The following is a 16,352-nucleotide window of genomic DNA, read 5'->3' on the forward strand; positions in this document are numbered from 1 at the left end:
ATATAAACATTTAATAAACATTTGATATAATATCAAAACAACATTTATCAAATTGTCGAGGTTTCGTTTCTGCACTATCAGAGCGGATGGATCCTATACAACACTTTAATATATAAAACCTTTATTTTTTAAATCTTGAATTTAAGCCGTCTATTTTTGTTAGTAAACACCAAAAAGCGCATTGCTACAGAGAATGGAAGGATCTAGATTATGGCTCATTTGATTTTGCGGAAGGATACAGCATTTGACTTTGCAGGTTTTACAAGGCAGCGGCTCGGCTGCGGTACTGCGGGAGACATTTTGTCGAAGACAGTCATGCTTAACTTAAGGTAAGTGGCTCTAAATAAATGATCGATTTTAAACTAATAACGACAAAAATGTACAACATGTAATGGGTTTGTGTTGTTACGTCCTGAGACGTATTTATTGGTATTTAAAAATGTTGTATAAGTTATGTCCGAGAGAAAGTTAAGTGTATAACGTTTGGCCTATGTCAAGTTCACTCGTCACGGAATATGTTAAATTATAGAATATGTTCAAGTTTATTGACAAAAACGTATTATGTGCAACATATTCGTACAACTTAAACATATTAATTGTTTTTGTGTAGATATTTATAAGCGTAAGTTACATTTAAAACCATAAAACGTTAAGCCTGATGTCTGAGGGGAAGGCCACAATATAACGTACGTTTAGCTAGGGGAACGTGATTACCTCGTTTTATTCATAAAACATGTAAAATGTACTACTATAATGTGTAATAGCTTTAATTTCGGGATGTTTTATGATATTTTTGTGTTTCCGTAACGTGAAGAGTTGATATGATGAGAACGCAGTCTTTCATCATTAAGTTATTGCCCAATGTAACGTTAGGCCTACTTTTATGGATGCGAGTTACTGAAATCTATGAAACGTGTAATGTTAAACACATTAATACGCTATTTTAGGGTAACTTAAGCGTGATTAATTACGTTAAGATTGTGAAAACTTTTGCAATTGTCCTGTGCAAAACCTGACATAACCGACATAAACCTAAATACCTAACGTTCGATAAAATGGCGCTCATTTTGAAACAGCGTTTTGACCTCTTGAGGACGGCATTTCATAAGGCTGTTGTGGGTGTCTTGATAAGCTTCCTAGGTCGTGAATCAGCTCATACTATTATTTTGTGTACTCAAATTCGTGCACTGGTAAATGATTTATATTAGTGATCACATAATCTTGGATTAGAGTTCTACAATTTTTGAAACGCTTTGTACTGTATAGCCAAAGTATATTTCAGTTATAAATGCATTGCAATATGGAGTAAAATTGGTTGCAACTCCTGTTTTATCACAAATTTATTAAAATAGGTCTAACTAATATAGTTATGTCAAATTATTTAATAATTATCTCTTTATTATGTTTTTTGTGATCAATTCTACTTTTATTTTTTGTGATCAATTCTACTTTTATTTCTCCCATCAGGGTGTGGCCAAAGTGATGCTCTGTCGTCATTGCAAGTTTTCAAAGCCAATTCTCCTATAGCACATCTACTGAAACACTGGCACGTAACCAGAACACTCCACTGCATTTAGATTGTGTGTGTACGTTTAAAACCAAATGTGCGTTAAAGAGTCATCTGGCAAGATTTCACTCCGAAAAAAAAGCAAGAAAGTTTTCTACATTCAGTTGTTCAGTTTGTGAGTTTCAGTGACATTTGTGAGGAAAATACATATTTTAGCCATCTTGCAAACCATCTAAAGCAACATGAGACTATAACATGCCCTTTTGCAAACTGTACATTTGAATATATATATATATATATATATATATAAACACACATACACATATAAACACAAACTTTTATGTTAGATGTGATTACAGGATTAGTTCACTTTTTTTAAAAAAAACTTTGGCTGATAATTTACTCACCCCCATGTCATCCAAGATGTCCATGTCTTTCTTTCTTCAGTCGAAAAGAAATTAAGGTTTTTGATGAAAACATTCCAGGAATTATCTCCATATAATGGACTTCAATGGGCCCCAAACGGTTCAAGGAACAAATGACAGTTTCAGTGCAGCTTCAAAGATCTTTAAACGATACCAGACGATGAATAAGGGTCTTATCTAGCGAAACGATCGTTCATTTAAAAAATGAATAAAAAAGTTTAAGTTTTATAAGCACAAATGCTCGCCTTGCTCTGTTCTGTGATGCCCGTTGTGACGGCACGTACTATGCATTACGTTGAAAAGGTGTTTACAAATGTGAGGAAGGAGGACCATATACACATTCAAATGTCTTTGTGTCAGTTTACCGTTTAAAATGCCCATTTCGTGTGCGTTTCCTGGGTGTTTAATATTAAATAGGCTAAAAGTATACATTTGTAAACACTGACTCGGTACTTCCGCTTACGTCAAGTGTGACCTTTTCAACGTAATTGTGTATTACGTGCCGTCACGAACAGGCATCACAGAACAGAGCAAGGCGAGCATTTGTGCTTATAAAACTTAAAAAAATTTATTCATTTGTGAAATGACCTATCGTTTCGCTAGATAAGACTCTTATTCATTGTCTGGTATCGTTTAAAGCCCTTTGAAGCTGCACTGAAACTGTCATTTGGACCTTGAACCGTTTGGGTCCCATTAAGTGGAGAAAATTCCTGAAATGTTTTCATCAAAAACCTTATTTTCTCTCTGACTGAAGAAAGAAAGACATGGACATCTTGGATGACATGGGGGTGAGTAAATTATCAGCAAAAGTTTTTTTTAAAGTGAACTAATCCTTTAGTCAACTTGACAGCACTAATTATTTTATGTATTAATTACTTGCAGAGTTCGTAGTTTTTACTACAATTTAAAATGTGCTTTATTGTTCTCAGTATAGGGAAAGATTAGTAAATGTTTTTTAGTTCCATAAATGTTTGAAATGGAATTGGCAGTATTGAATTTAATGTTTGTCAACTGAGCACTTTAGCCTGTATGTTTAGTTTGTGCAGATTGTTGTGAAATAAAGGCTAATGTCTGTTTTCATTTGTGTTTTTACGTGATTTAAAAACACACAGTAAATAATTTTGTTAACCTCTGAATAAAATTTAGTACAGCAATTTTTACCAAATAATAAATACTGAATAAAACATTTTAGTTGAATGAACTATAAACTAGTTAAGCAAACATACTTTTTTAAGTTGGAGTCAAGTTTGGACCAACTAAAACATTTGTTGAATGAACTATAAAACTAGTTGAGTAAACTTACTTTTTAAAGTTGGAGTCAAGTTTGGACCAATTAAAACATTTTAGTTGAATGAACTATAAAACTAGTTGAGTAAACATTCTTTTTAAAGTTGGAGTCAAGTTTGGACCAATTAAAACATTTTAGTTGAATGAACTATAAAACTAGTTGAGCAAACATACTTTTTTAATTTGAGTCAAGTTTGGGCCAACTAAAAAAATATTAATTGAAGCAACACTTTGAATAGAGAAATTGAGTGGACGTAAAAATTATGTGGAACTAGTTACTAAATAATAATTAGTTGAGACAACTTTATTTTTTTTACAGTGGAGATATATATATATATATATATATATATATATATATATATATATATATATATATATACATATATATATATATATATATAGATAGATAGATATCCTCAATGTCTAGGTCTTTGTCACACAGTGATAGTCATTTTATAATGCTAGTGAACCATACTGTAGGAGAAACTATCAGAAAGTGAATCAAAATTTAATGTAATGCTGCTCTTTTTTTATAGGCACACCTGCATCCAATCCAGTATAGGATGAGTCATCCTCTGATGAGGAAGAACATTGTCTCAGTTCACATCAAAGAATTGCAAAATAATGCAACCCTCATTCCTACATGAAAGTAGGAGAGCACCTGATAACATCATACGAAAGACTGCTGGGCCTGTGGGAATTACAATCCACTTTTCACCTGTTTGTGACCCCATCTACTGAGAAAATCAACCTGGACATGACAAGTTAGAGAAAAACACATGCCAACTCACATCTGCATGGTTTGGCTCTCTTCCTCCAGTGTGCACAGGTATAAAAGCAAATGTTAATACTGGTTTGAGAGATGCCAAAACTTAATTTGATACAATTTTAAGCAGGTATGTCACTGAAAAAAATGTGGTTTTATCCAGGGACATACATTTCAGCAATTGAGACGCTACTAAAAATAAAAACTAGTGGCAATAATTAAAATAATAATGCATAGCAATTAATTTTAAAGCTACCATACCAATTAACACTTGCACAGAGTGACAAATGCTGGAAATTAAATAATAATGTGCATACGCTTCTAATTAGAGCATTAAAGTGAGTAATTATAATGAAAATTTTGTAAGTAAAATCCTTAGTGTATAATTTCAGTCTAATCGTGTGCACTGATCTTTCAAATTATTTATATGATAAATTAAGTATCAGAGTTATAGGCTGTAAAATATGTTATGATGTATGTATAATGAATTACAGCTCACAAAATTTAATTTACTGTATGTAACTTTATTTTAAACATAATATAAATTATTATTTTTGAGTCAGTATGAATACAAAGTAAAAACAGTCATAACAGAGTGGTGCAGGTATGACGTCAGAACCCGGAAGTCTAATTCGCCCATAGGAAAATCTCGAAGGAACCAGCGGCAAATTAGACTTCCAAGTTCTGATGTCACCTGTCATGGTGTGGGTTCATGTCTTGTTCCTGTCTGTCCTGTGTTTCCCTTGTCTTGTGTGAACTTTAGTTATTTCCTGTGCTGTGTCATGTTTTGTAGTCCTTTGTAGTTTTTCTAGTTTATAAGTATCCCCAGGTGTTCTGATTAACCACGCCCTCTTGTTATCTTGTTTAGCTCGTTTACCCCTTGTAGCAATGTTCAGGGAAGAAGGAGGCAGGAACCGGCGAACATTCAAATAAACTTTATTAAAATAAAACAAAACAAACTAAAATACGCCAGCAGCCCCTCGCGGACAACTGCTGGCTTACCTAAAATAAACATAACGGCCAGCAACCCCTCGCGGACGACTGCTGGCTAAAATAAAACACAAATACAAAAAACAAAACTCAACTAAAATACAGGCCTGTTCCTCTCTCGATCATCAACGTCGTCGCTCCTCCTTTATGCTTCCGCTCCTCCGTGAGAGATGCGAGACCGGTGTGCTTCACAGGTGTTGCTCATTAGCAATCGCACCACCAGCCTCGCGCCGTTCTCTCTCGTCCCTCTGCCGTCCTCTTCGCCACATACCCCCATCGCCCCTCACAGGCCGGGGGGTACCCACGAGCCTGTGCCTACTCCCCCCCCCCGGCGGCGGCGATCCCTGGGGGGTATGGACCGACAAGCTGAGGGAAACGGAGACGGAAGCATGAGGAGCGACAGATCGAGAGAGGGGAGAGAGGAAAAAAAATAAAGAAATTGGTCCGGTTCCCACAACGCGCTGCCATCTGGTCCTCCACCAGCTGGGCGATCTTCTCCGCGGTGCCTGGCGGTGACGCTGGGTAGCCCTCGGTGGACGGCTCGATGGTCCTCCGCCGCCCGGTGGACGGCGACGGCTCCTCGGGTGCCTTTGGCAGACGGTAGGAGTCCCCCGCTCCCTGCTCCTCCCCTCCATTGGTGGACGGCAGCAGGCTCCGGCCCACGGCGAGCGGCGGCGACTCCTCCTCTACCTCCCGGATCTCCAATACCCAGGCGGCCGGCAGCGAGCTCGACCGTCCCACCGGAAACTCACTCCAGCGCAATGCCTCGAGCGTCCATGGCCGCGAGTCCCCCGGTCCCTGCTCCTCGTCCAGCCCATGGCGAGCGGCGGCGACTCGCGCACCTTGCTCGATGGCACCGCGGATTCCCCACAGCGGCGAGGACTCTCTGACAGCGCATTCCTCCCTCTTCCCGGGTTTCGGCACCAGTGTAGCAATGTTCAGGGAAGAAGGAAGAAATTTATTATTTTCAAATAAACTTTATTAAAATAAAACAAACCAAACAAAAATACCGCCAGCAGCCCCTCGCGGACGACTGCTGGCTTACCTAAAATAAACATAACGGCCAGCAGCCCCTCGCGGACGACTGCTGGCTAAAATAAAACACACATACAAAAAACAAAACTCAACTAAAATACAGGCCTGTTCCTCTCTCGATCATCAACGTCGTCGCTCCTCCTTTATGCTTCCGCTCCTCCATGAGAGACGCGAGACCGGTGTGCTTCACAGGTGTTGCTCAATAGCATCGCAGCCGTACTCCTAGTCGAGTGAGCTCGTACAGCCAAAGGTGAAGGCTGTCCAGCTGACTCGTAAGCAAGTGAGATAGCCTCAACCACCCACTTGCTCATCCTCTGCTTAGATGCAGAACACCCCTTCCTGGGTGACCTCGGCCCCTGCCTCAACAGGATGTGTGTCCCCTGATTTAGGTACCCTGGGATGTAAATCACCCTCAATGAAATAAGCTTTACCTGGGACCACAGGAGGATCTGGTGTAAGCTTTTTATAAGCGCGACCACGGACACCCCTGATGGTTTATGTAAGAGACCACCAATGTGTTGTCTGACCGAACAAGCACATGATGGCCCCTCAGGTCTGGGAGGAAGTGTTTCTGGGCCTCGAACACCGCCAACATTTATAGACAATTTATATGCCACGAGAGATGATGGTCCTGCCACAGATCTTGGGCTGGGCGACCACTCATGATCGCCCCCCAACCCATAAGGGTAGCATCCATCATTAGCGTAATGCGATGACAGGGATCTCCCAGCATGGGCCTTTGGGACAGGAACTAAGGTTATTTACACATGACTAAGGCACGTAGGCTGTGCCGCATCAGATCGTGACACCAGTGGCGTCAGGACTTCTTCTTAGACAAAGCCTTCTTTCGCAACAATAAAATTCCTCAGATCCGTTTTGCCCTTAGAAGACTTTGCCTGAGAGCGCCGCGCCGCATCCCATTCTTTTTGTGGGGCTCCCACCCAGCAGTCACTGAGACATGAACGCGTAGTGGCAGGAATTTCTGGAACACTGCCACCTGCTTTTTTCTCTTTTTGAAACCTATCGATGACCGTATTTACTGCGTCACCGAATAGGCCAGCAGGGGAAAGCGGGGCGTCCAGAAAGAAGGTCTTTTCTATCTCCTTCATTCCTGAGAGGTTCAGCCATAAATGCCTGATTTAGATACCCTGGGATATAAATCGCCCTCAATGAAAGAGAAGCTTTACCTGGGCCCACAGAGGGACTGGATGGCTGAGAGAGAACCACAGTGGACATTGTGATGTCTCTTTGGAAGTAAACAGGTCTACCTCGGCATGACCGAAACTGGGATATAAATCACCCTCAATGAAATAAGCTTTACCTGGGCCCACAGGAGGATCTGGAGAGCCAGCTTGTATAAGGGGCGTGACCGCAGACGCCCCTGATGGTTTATGTAAGAGACCACCGATGTGTTGTCTGACCAAACAAGCACATGATGGTCCCTCAGGTCTGGGAGGAAGTGTTTCTGGGCCTGGAACACCGCCAACATTTATAGACAATTTATATGCCACGAGAGATGATGGTCCTGCCACAGATTGCCCAACCCGTAAAGGGAGCATCCATCGTAAGCGTAATGCGATGACAGGGATCTCCCAGCAAGGGCCTTTGGGACAGGAACTAAGGTTATTTACACATGACTAAGGCACGTAGGCTGTGCCGCATGACCTTGATCGTGCGGAGTGGGTTTGCCCATAGGGAGATCCCTTGGTCCTGAGCCACCACTGCAACGGTCTCATTTACAATAGGCCGCAAGGTATAATGTTGGACGCTGCTGCTATCAGACCTAACAGTCTCTGAAACTGCTTTATAGTGAGCGGCTGTCCTAGCTTCACTTGTTTCACGGCTGAGAGAATTGAAGCAGCCTCTTCGTGGCCACCAGGGCTGTCATAGAACAGCCCACTGACTTAGCCGTCTCCTTGGTGGGACGGAGAGATAAATCTGCTGATAAATTCTATCAGCAGATATCGAGAAGATAAATTCTTCTCGAATTACGTCAGTGCTGACCTCCTCACTCTCGCTCATGTCTTTTAATAGGTCAGCCTGGTATGCCTCTAGGATGGACATGGTGGGCAGGCATGCAGCGGCCTGACCCGCCGCCGAATAAGCTTTACCCACCAAAGCTGAGGTGTTTCTGAGTGGCTTGAAGGGTAATGCCTGTGCTTTAAAAGACGATGCCAAATCAGGAGAGAGATGGCTCGCAAGTGTCTCTTCCGCCATAGGCATCGCCCCATAACCATGCTGTTTAGACCCATAAATGTCCGAATATGTGGACGTTTATGGACTAAATATATGGTATGAAACTGGCTTTTTCTAGGACTTCAACACCTTGGTGTGGAGGTCTGGAAAATACGGCAAGCACCGGCGTGGAGGCTGCATACGGGAAGACAGAAAGCATTCATCAAGTTTACTTTTCTGCCTTGACTCTTGTTTATCAGCTGGCCACTATATGCTTAATTTTTCAACAGGACGAGTGAGCATCTCGACTAGCTCCTCACATGCAGGAGACAGAAAAGACGAGTCTTCAGTATCTCCTGTACCGAAACTAACAACATGAAGAAACTGCAGAACGTGATTCCAAACCCTGAACTGAGGCACTGGATCTGACACGTGAAGGCTGAGATAGGGCTTGAACCCCTGCTGTCAGATCCATTTGATAACCCCATGTCTGAAGTCGCTGCTCTGCCTCGGCAGAAGCGGGACCCGAGCTGCGTGGAGCGCGAACCAAACCGCCCTCCTTGAAGAGCAAACGGCGGGAGCGTAGCATTCTTAATGGTAAACGCTCACAATGCTCACAATCAGCCCCCTCGAGAACTGATTTGGCATGCTCTACTCCCAAACAAATAACACATAATTGGTGTGTATCCCCATGGTGAGATATCGAATGCTGGGCCTTTGCCCCGTGCAGAGGATCTCTTTTCTCGGTATGGACATCGACTCGGTCGCCATGTCCGCGCAGCTTACGAGCGAGCGCGCGCAGTCACTGCTGACTTGCCTGAGACAGTTCGAGGGCAAGAGTACGGTTCCACTGAAACTCTTTCAGAGGCTCCTGGGGCATATTGCATCTGCAGCCGTGGCAACACCGCTCGGATTGCTTCATATGAGACCGCTTCAGCTTTGGCTTCGCGACCGAGTCCCGAGGTGGGCATGGCAACACGGCACCTTCCGAGTAACTGTTACTCCGTCTTGCCGTCAGACCTTCACCCCGTGGTCGGACCTCAGTTTTCTACGGGCCGGAGTGCCCCTGGAACGAGCTTCGCGGCATGTTGTTGTAACGACAGATGCCTCCTCCAAGGGCTGGGGTGCCATGTGCAATGGACGTGCTGCCGCGGGCTCCTGGACAGGACCCCGCCGCCTCTGGCACATCAATTGCCTCGAGTTGCTGGCCGTACGTCTTGCTTTGCGCCGCTTCCGGGCCGTGCTCAAGAACCAACACGTACTAGTCCGTTCAGACAATACCGCCACTGTAGCGTACATCAACCATCAAGGTGGTCTACGCTCCCACCATATGTCGCAACTCGCCCGCCACCTCCTCATATGGAGTCAGAAGCATCTGAGGTCGCTTCATGCCATTTACATCCCCGGAGCCCTGAACTGTGCAGCCGACGAGCTCTCACGGCTTCAGCCCCTCCCGGGAGATTGGCGACTCCATCCCCAGTCGGTTCAGCTGATTTGGGACCAGTTCGGGGACGCACAGATAGATCTGTTTGCCTCTCACGACTCGACCCATTGTGCCCTGTATTATTCCCTGACCGAGGGCACGCTCGGCACGGATGCACTGGCGCACAGCTGGCCGCGGGGCCGCAAATATGCGTTTCCCCCAGTGAGCCTTCTTGCGCAGACCCTGCGCAAGGTCAGGGAGGACGAGGAGCAGGTCATTCTGGTCGCGCCATACTGGCCCGCCCGGACCTACTCCTCGCGACAGCACCTCCCTGGCCGATTCCCCTGAGGAAGGACCTCCTTTCTCAGGGACGGGGCACCCTATGGCACCCTCGTCCCGATCTTTGGAACCTCCACGTGTGGCTCCTGGACGGGACGAAGCAGGTTTGAGTACCCTTCCACCTACGGTGGCGGCTACCATCACTTCCGCTAGAGCGTCGTCCACGAGACACGTCTACGCGTTGAAGTGGAACCTCTTCGTCAACTGGTGCTCTTCTCTTCAATAAGACCCCCGGAGATGTTCGATTAGTGTCGTGCTTTCCTTCCTTCAAGATAGGCTGGAGCGAAGGCTGTCTCCCTCCACCCTGAAAGTCTATGTTGCCGCTATTGCCGCACACCATGACCCAGTCGAAGGTAAGTCTGTTGGAAGGCACGACCTGATCATCAGGTTCCTGAGAGGAGCGAGGAGACTGAATCCTCCTCGCCCTCCTCTCGTTCCCTCTTGGGACCTCTCAGTGGTTCTAACTGCCCTGCGGAGTGCTCCCTTTGAGCCTTTGCAATCAGTGGAGCTTAAGTTCCTGTCTATGAAGACAGCGCTCCTGGTTGCATTGGCCTCCATCAAGAGGGTGGGGGACTTGCATGCATTCTCTGTTGACGAAGCGTGCCTGGAATTTGGGCCGGCTTACTCTCACGTGATCCTGAGACCCCGGCCTGGATATGTGCCCAAGGTTCCTACCACTCCCTTCCGGGACCAGGTGGTGAACCTGCAAGCGCTGCCCCCGGAGGAGGCAGACCCAGCCTTGGCACTGCTCTGTCCAGTACGCGCCCTCCGCGCCTATGTAGACAGGACGCAGTGTTTCAGGACCTCAGACCAGCTCTTTGTCTGTTATGGTGGGAAGCTGAAGGGAAAGGCTCTCTCCAAGCAAAGGTTGTCTCACTGGATAGTGGACGCCATTGCCTTGGCATACCAGCAGCAAGGTCGACCGTGCCCCCTTGGTGTGACTGCCCACTCCACCCGGAGTGTGGCATCCTCTTGGGCTCTAGCGCATGGCGCCTCGCTAACAGACATCTGCAGAGCTGCAGGCTGGGCGACACCTAACACATTCGCCAGATTCTACAATCTCAGAGTGGAGCCAGTGTCCTCTCATGTACTCGCTTCAACCAGCTAGTACTGGACCCGCTCAGGTGTCTTCGCTTGCTCGCCATTCCACTCCACGGACTGGATACGTGCGATATTCTCCTCAGGTGAGCTTCCCCGAAAAGCCCTGAGTTCCTCCAGCACTCCTGACGTTGGCGCCAGTGTCTATTGCCTGTGCGTCGGCTAGGTGCCTCCCGTGTGCATGGTCCCTCCCCTGAGCGACCCCCACATGTGTATTTCCACTGTAAGCCTCCCGAGCATGTGTCTTTCCCTTGGCAAGCCACCTTGCCACCCCTGGGGTTGAAATATTCCACCTGCGGCTGGACACCCCAGTGTTCTCCATGTCTCCTTCGGGTCACATGTGTATTCTCTAAGTCCCCCCCTCTGGGTTGGCAGTAATTGCATATTTCCCCTGAACTTGGGATATGCTCCCAAGTGTACCTTGGTATTCCTGTGCTAAATAGGAGTCCTTCGTCCGTGCCAGTCTCACGACAGGGATCTCAGATTTACGCAGGGCACTGGAAGACAGCTGAGAAGGTGGCGTGATTAGACTGGTAACCCCATTCGTCGTCATCCGACGTAACTCGGAGTTACGTCTGCCTGCCACTTTCCGCTGTACCGCGGGGATCGCCTGAGCTCAGTCTTGGCTCCTCAGCGAAGAAACATATCTGCCTGTTGCCGGCGTCCTCCTTTTATACCCACGAGGTGGGGCGGAGTTACGCCATGCAAATTCTGCAGACCCATGGCATTTCTTTGCCATTGGCTCGTTTTGTAATACTCAAAGTTGATAGGCTTTCTAAGCAAAACCCCATTCGTCGTCATCCGACGTAACGTCTCCGTTCCCTACTCAGGGAACGAGGGTTACATACGTAACCGAGACGTTCCCTTGTAAGGGAACTCAATTTGTCTGTATGTTCGAACGTGACGTCTCAATTCCCTCCTTCAGGGAACGAGGGTTACATTAAAAAAATAGCTGTTTAATGGCTGATCATTGGCTGATCTTTTATTTTATTTTATTTAGTTTTTTTATTAAAAATCTGACAACTTCAAATAATCTGGATTGTATGCTTTTAACTAAAATACGTCTTAACACTATTGGTGCAGTAACGCTGATTGAGACCTATCCTGCTAACTACAATTCTAATCTGCCCATTAGACAAAACAGGAAGGGTGGTGGGTTTTTAGTTATTTTCTCTTCAAAGTGTGTGTGTAACAAGGTTATTATAGTTTTGCTTTTATAAATTAGTTTTTATTTTAATGTCGTTTTCAAATTTGCTTTAAATTTCAGTTTAGTTTTAGTTAGTTTTATTAATGGTTTTGTTAGTTTTAGTTTAGTTTTTATTTTGCAAACACATTTCTATTTAGTTTTTATTTTATTTAGTTTCAGTTTTAGTTTTAGTAATTATAGTTTAGCAGAGCAAACAGAACACTTCCAGTGTAGACCAAAGCGGGACGCTTAATTTCAGCAAAGTTTAATGTTTGCCCAGATTACAGTTAACTCTTGAGAAGACATCTTAATAATAAAAATAAAATAATGGTTTGAGATTGAACAAAGCACCAAATAAATGGAACTTAAAAGTATACAAGAAAAAAAAATATGAAAAATTCAGACAAACTAATTCATATTAAAGATGAAATCTTGTTAAACGTGCCTAGTTTACTTTTTTTCAGCTGTAAATGTGGCAGAGTGACCACTGGTACATAAAAAAAAAACCCAGCTCAATTCATCTGACTACAGCCAACACAACCTGCTGTGAAGCCAGTGTGATTAAATAATGAAGTATCTATGAAGTGTGTGAGTGTGTATGTTTTTCTATCCTGGTGGAGACTTAAACCTGAATACACACAGACTCGTGTCACTGTGGAGACCCACATTGAGGTACACAAGGCTAATTTGTAAATGTAAAAATGCAGAAAGTTGTGTGATGGGTAGGTTTAGGGGTCAGGTTAGTGTAAGAAGACAGAATAGTTTGTGCAGTATAAAAACCATTACGTCTATGAAGAGTCCCCACAAAGATAGTGCACCAGAGTGTGTGTGTGTGTGTGTGTGTGTGTGTGTGTGTGTGTGTGTGTGTGTGTGTGTGTGTGTGTGTGTGTGTGTGTGTGTGTGTCCTGGTATTCCATACATTGCGGGGAAATCTCTCCACGTGGATATTATTAGCAGTAAATGTTTTATAAAAACAAAGATAATAACAGCACCTTTCAGCCTGTCAACCTCCATGCAAACATGACATCTCAAACATAGTAGCCTAGAACATTAAAGGTTTTTTGTGCTTGACGAACTTGTTTTGCTGTCGCACCCGCGTCTCGCAAATGAAACGGCATTCTAAAAATGCTGCGCTCAAGTTAAAAGAAGTCCAACTTGCCTCTTATTACCTTGTGTTATTTCCCATGCCACTGCAACAGATGAATCCTTTATGAACAGCGCTTAGCACTAGCCATGTGTTCTACGTTAAGGTCCTTCATTGAGCGCGTCACAGCAGGACAGCGGTTAATCGCCTCAGAAACTTCACGCGTATGAAGCGCAATGTCAGCCACAGGTCAGATTTTCCGCCAAAGTAAAGAGCTTAATAACGAAAACTATTATTTATTTTTGCTAATTATTATTTTATTTCAGTTAGTTTTTCAGTAACTGTTGTTAGTTTCGTTTCGTTTTAGTTTTTCATTTATTATGAATTTTTAATTTTATTTCAGTTTACGAAAATGTTTTTTGACCAATAGTTTTAGTCTTAGTTTCAGTTTTCGTTTTTAGAAAATAACCTTAGTGTGTAATGACATTGATCTGGGTGAATCTTGCTATTGAGCTTAAGGATAATTATCAGTGGTCATCATTACACCAAAACAAGTTCCATTTTTTTCAGGAATTATCATAGGAGATTTCACTTGGTATTACTAGATATGATAAAATAATTTTGAGTGGGGATTTGAAATTTCCAAAGCTATGGAGCTCATTAATATACTGGATAGTTTTGAACTCACCCAGCACATCAATGAAGACACTCATTAGTATGGTAACACATTAGGTCTTGTAATAACGACAGGATTAAATTATGATAACATATTATCTCAGTTACCAATTTAAGACCATTATTGTGTTTTCTTCAATGTTAATGCAATATTAACACAAGGGAGAGGAATTAATGACCCAGAAGTGAATATCAAATGACGAGGCTCTGGTAAATTTTGCATATAATTTAATATTGTCTGAGCCATACAGTTGTGACTGTTCCTTAAATGAAAATACATAATCATATGTTTTAAATACTGTTGCTCCATTTAAGGTCAAAAATAGGTTTACTTATAAAAATGATTCATGGTTAAACAAGAATAATGTGAGAGGCTAAGAGAAGTTGTTGAGCTGCTGAAAGAAAATGGAGGAAACCTCAGTTACAGTTATAATATATATATAGGCTGTTTATGATAAAAAAAGATAATTCTGGCAATAAAGGATTATTTTCCCAAGATTATTACAGATAGTTCTGAAAATCATAGAATACTATTCTCAGTTACTGATCAATTGGTACTGCCCCAAAATGCAAAGTGTCTGCATTGTTCTTCAATGACACACATTTTATCAATCAGAACTAGTGCAGGTGAATCTTGTGAAAGAGATGTTGGGGGAATTTACTTGTATTACTAAATTGGACAGTAGTGTCTTGGCAAATTATTGACCCATTTCCAAGCACCCAATTAAGATACTCAAAAAGGTAATTGTAGCACATATAAACACTTTTCTTGAAGAAAATCAGGTTACACTTTATTTCAACAGTCACTTTAGACATTCTACCAACTATAAGTAACTTTTCAACTACATGTCAACTAACTGTCATTAGAGTATTAGTAGGCTGTAGTAGACTGTCAGTAGACTGGTAGGTTATGGTTAGATGTTAGGGTTTGGGTTAGGAGAACAAGTTGACTTGTAGTTACTAAGTTTCTTATAGTCAGTAGAATATCTGTTGGGAGACCAACAAAATAAAGTGTTAGCAGATATTAAGCAGACAGTCTACTAATACTCTAATGACAGTTAGTTGACATGTAGCTGCAAAGTTACTTATAGTTAGTTGAATGTCCAAAGTGGACTATCAGAGGTTCCGAGCAACAGACAAACAAAAATTCAGTGATGCGGCTTTTGTAAATGATGCTCCAAAACTGTGGAATACACTACCAATATATATTAGGGAAGTAAAATAAAAAAAATAAAAATAAAAATAAATAACAGATGTTACCTTAGACTGTGACTGACAGAGTCAAAAAATGGGTGTATCATTGTTATTTTCACATCTTGAACAAGAGCAGGATTTGAATGGCACACCACTATTTTCCTGCAATCTATTATCAGCACTGTCAAATGATACTCTGTGACCTCTAAATAGGCCAATGACTGTTAGACACTGACAAGCCGCTTTGCAAACTGCATCTAAGCAACATCAATAAACTAGTGCATGTGTATCATCAGAAAGTGTTTGGTGAGTCATCACGATGGAGACTGATAGCAGATGTGAAAACAAAACCGTCCTGTCAGATTGGTATTTTTCACATCATAAACTTTAAAGAACTCACAATGGCTGTGCAAAAATTCCTATAAATATCAGATACACAACTAAATTTAATTTGATTATAAAACAATTTAGACTGAAGAAACATGATTGGTGCTTGCTCATGTGGTTGCTTACTGCTTGAAACTAGCTTGAAATTTCAAAATAGTTTTAAAATCATGCCGTATAAAGGTTGTACATTGATGGTTGCTTAGCATTATTTGGGACTTCTGACTGGTTGCTAGGTTTCTCTGGCTGGTTAGACATTAATAAATGGACATTCAAATTTGAAAGAAGAAAGATTTTAAAAAGATTGTTTGTGGTCAGTAAGTTTTCATTTTATTTATTTATTTTGTTTGTGATTTAAAAAAAAAATATTTTATTCAGAAAGGACACATACAGTATTTATCAAAAGTGACAGTAAATATGTTTATAATGGTAAACCTTTTATTTTAAACTTTTTATTAATTAAAATACAAATAATAAAAAATAATTGAGAAAATAATAAGCAGCAAAACGTACTCGGTTACATACGTAACCTCGGTTCTCTCTAGAAGAGGAAACGAGTATTGCGTAAGCTAGCTTATGGGTAAAGTCATCGGTTTTTCACTTTTTCCTCGCGAGTGAATGCTGGCGGAACTTGCTGCCGCTGCTCACCGTTAGCTCACCTGTTTTGTTCTGGCTTGAGCCTCATCTGGCGTTTTCACTGGCCGTGGACGCTGCTTAAATCTCCCTCTACAATGTGGGCCGGTAGAAAATACATTTTGTTTGTCTGTGCCTGGCTCTTTCTACT

At 42.6% G+C, this 16,352-nt stretch overlaps 1 protein-coding gene across 1 annotated transcript in view; it reads right to left on the bottom strand.

Moving 5' to 3' along the window:
- LOC143697076 (uncharacterized) overlaps positions 1 to 13,505 on the bottom strand; it is a 34,883-nt gene extending 21,378 nt beyond the window's left edge. Inside the window, exon 1 of the mRNA XM_077194007.1 lies at positions 13,391 to 13,505. The gene's annotated coding sequence lies outside the window, so the exon portion shown is untranslated. The remainder of the gene's footprint in view (positions 1 to 13,390) is intronic.
- Positions 13,506 to 16,352: the final 2,847 nt, after the last annotated feature.

Source organism: Siphateles boraxobius, unplaced genomic scaffold, assembly GCF_051911475.1.
Source record: "Siphateles boraxobius isolate OS27281-9 unplaced genomic scaffold, OSU_SipBor_1 31, whole genome shotgun sequence".
Taxonomy (NCBI): domain Eukaryota; kingdom Metazoa; phylum Chordata; class Actinopteri; order Cypriniformes; family Leuciscidae; genus Siphateles; species Siphateles boraxobius.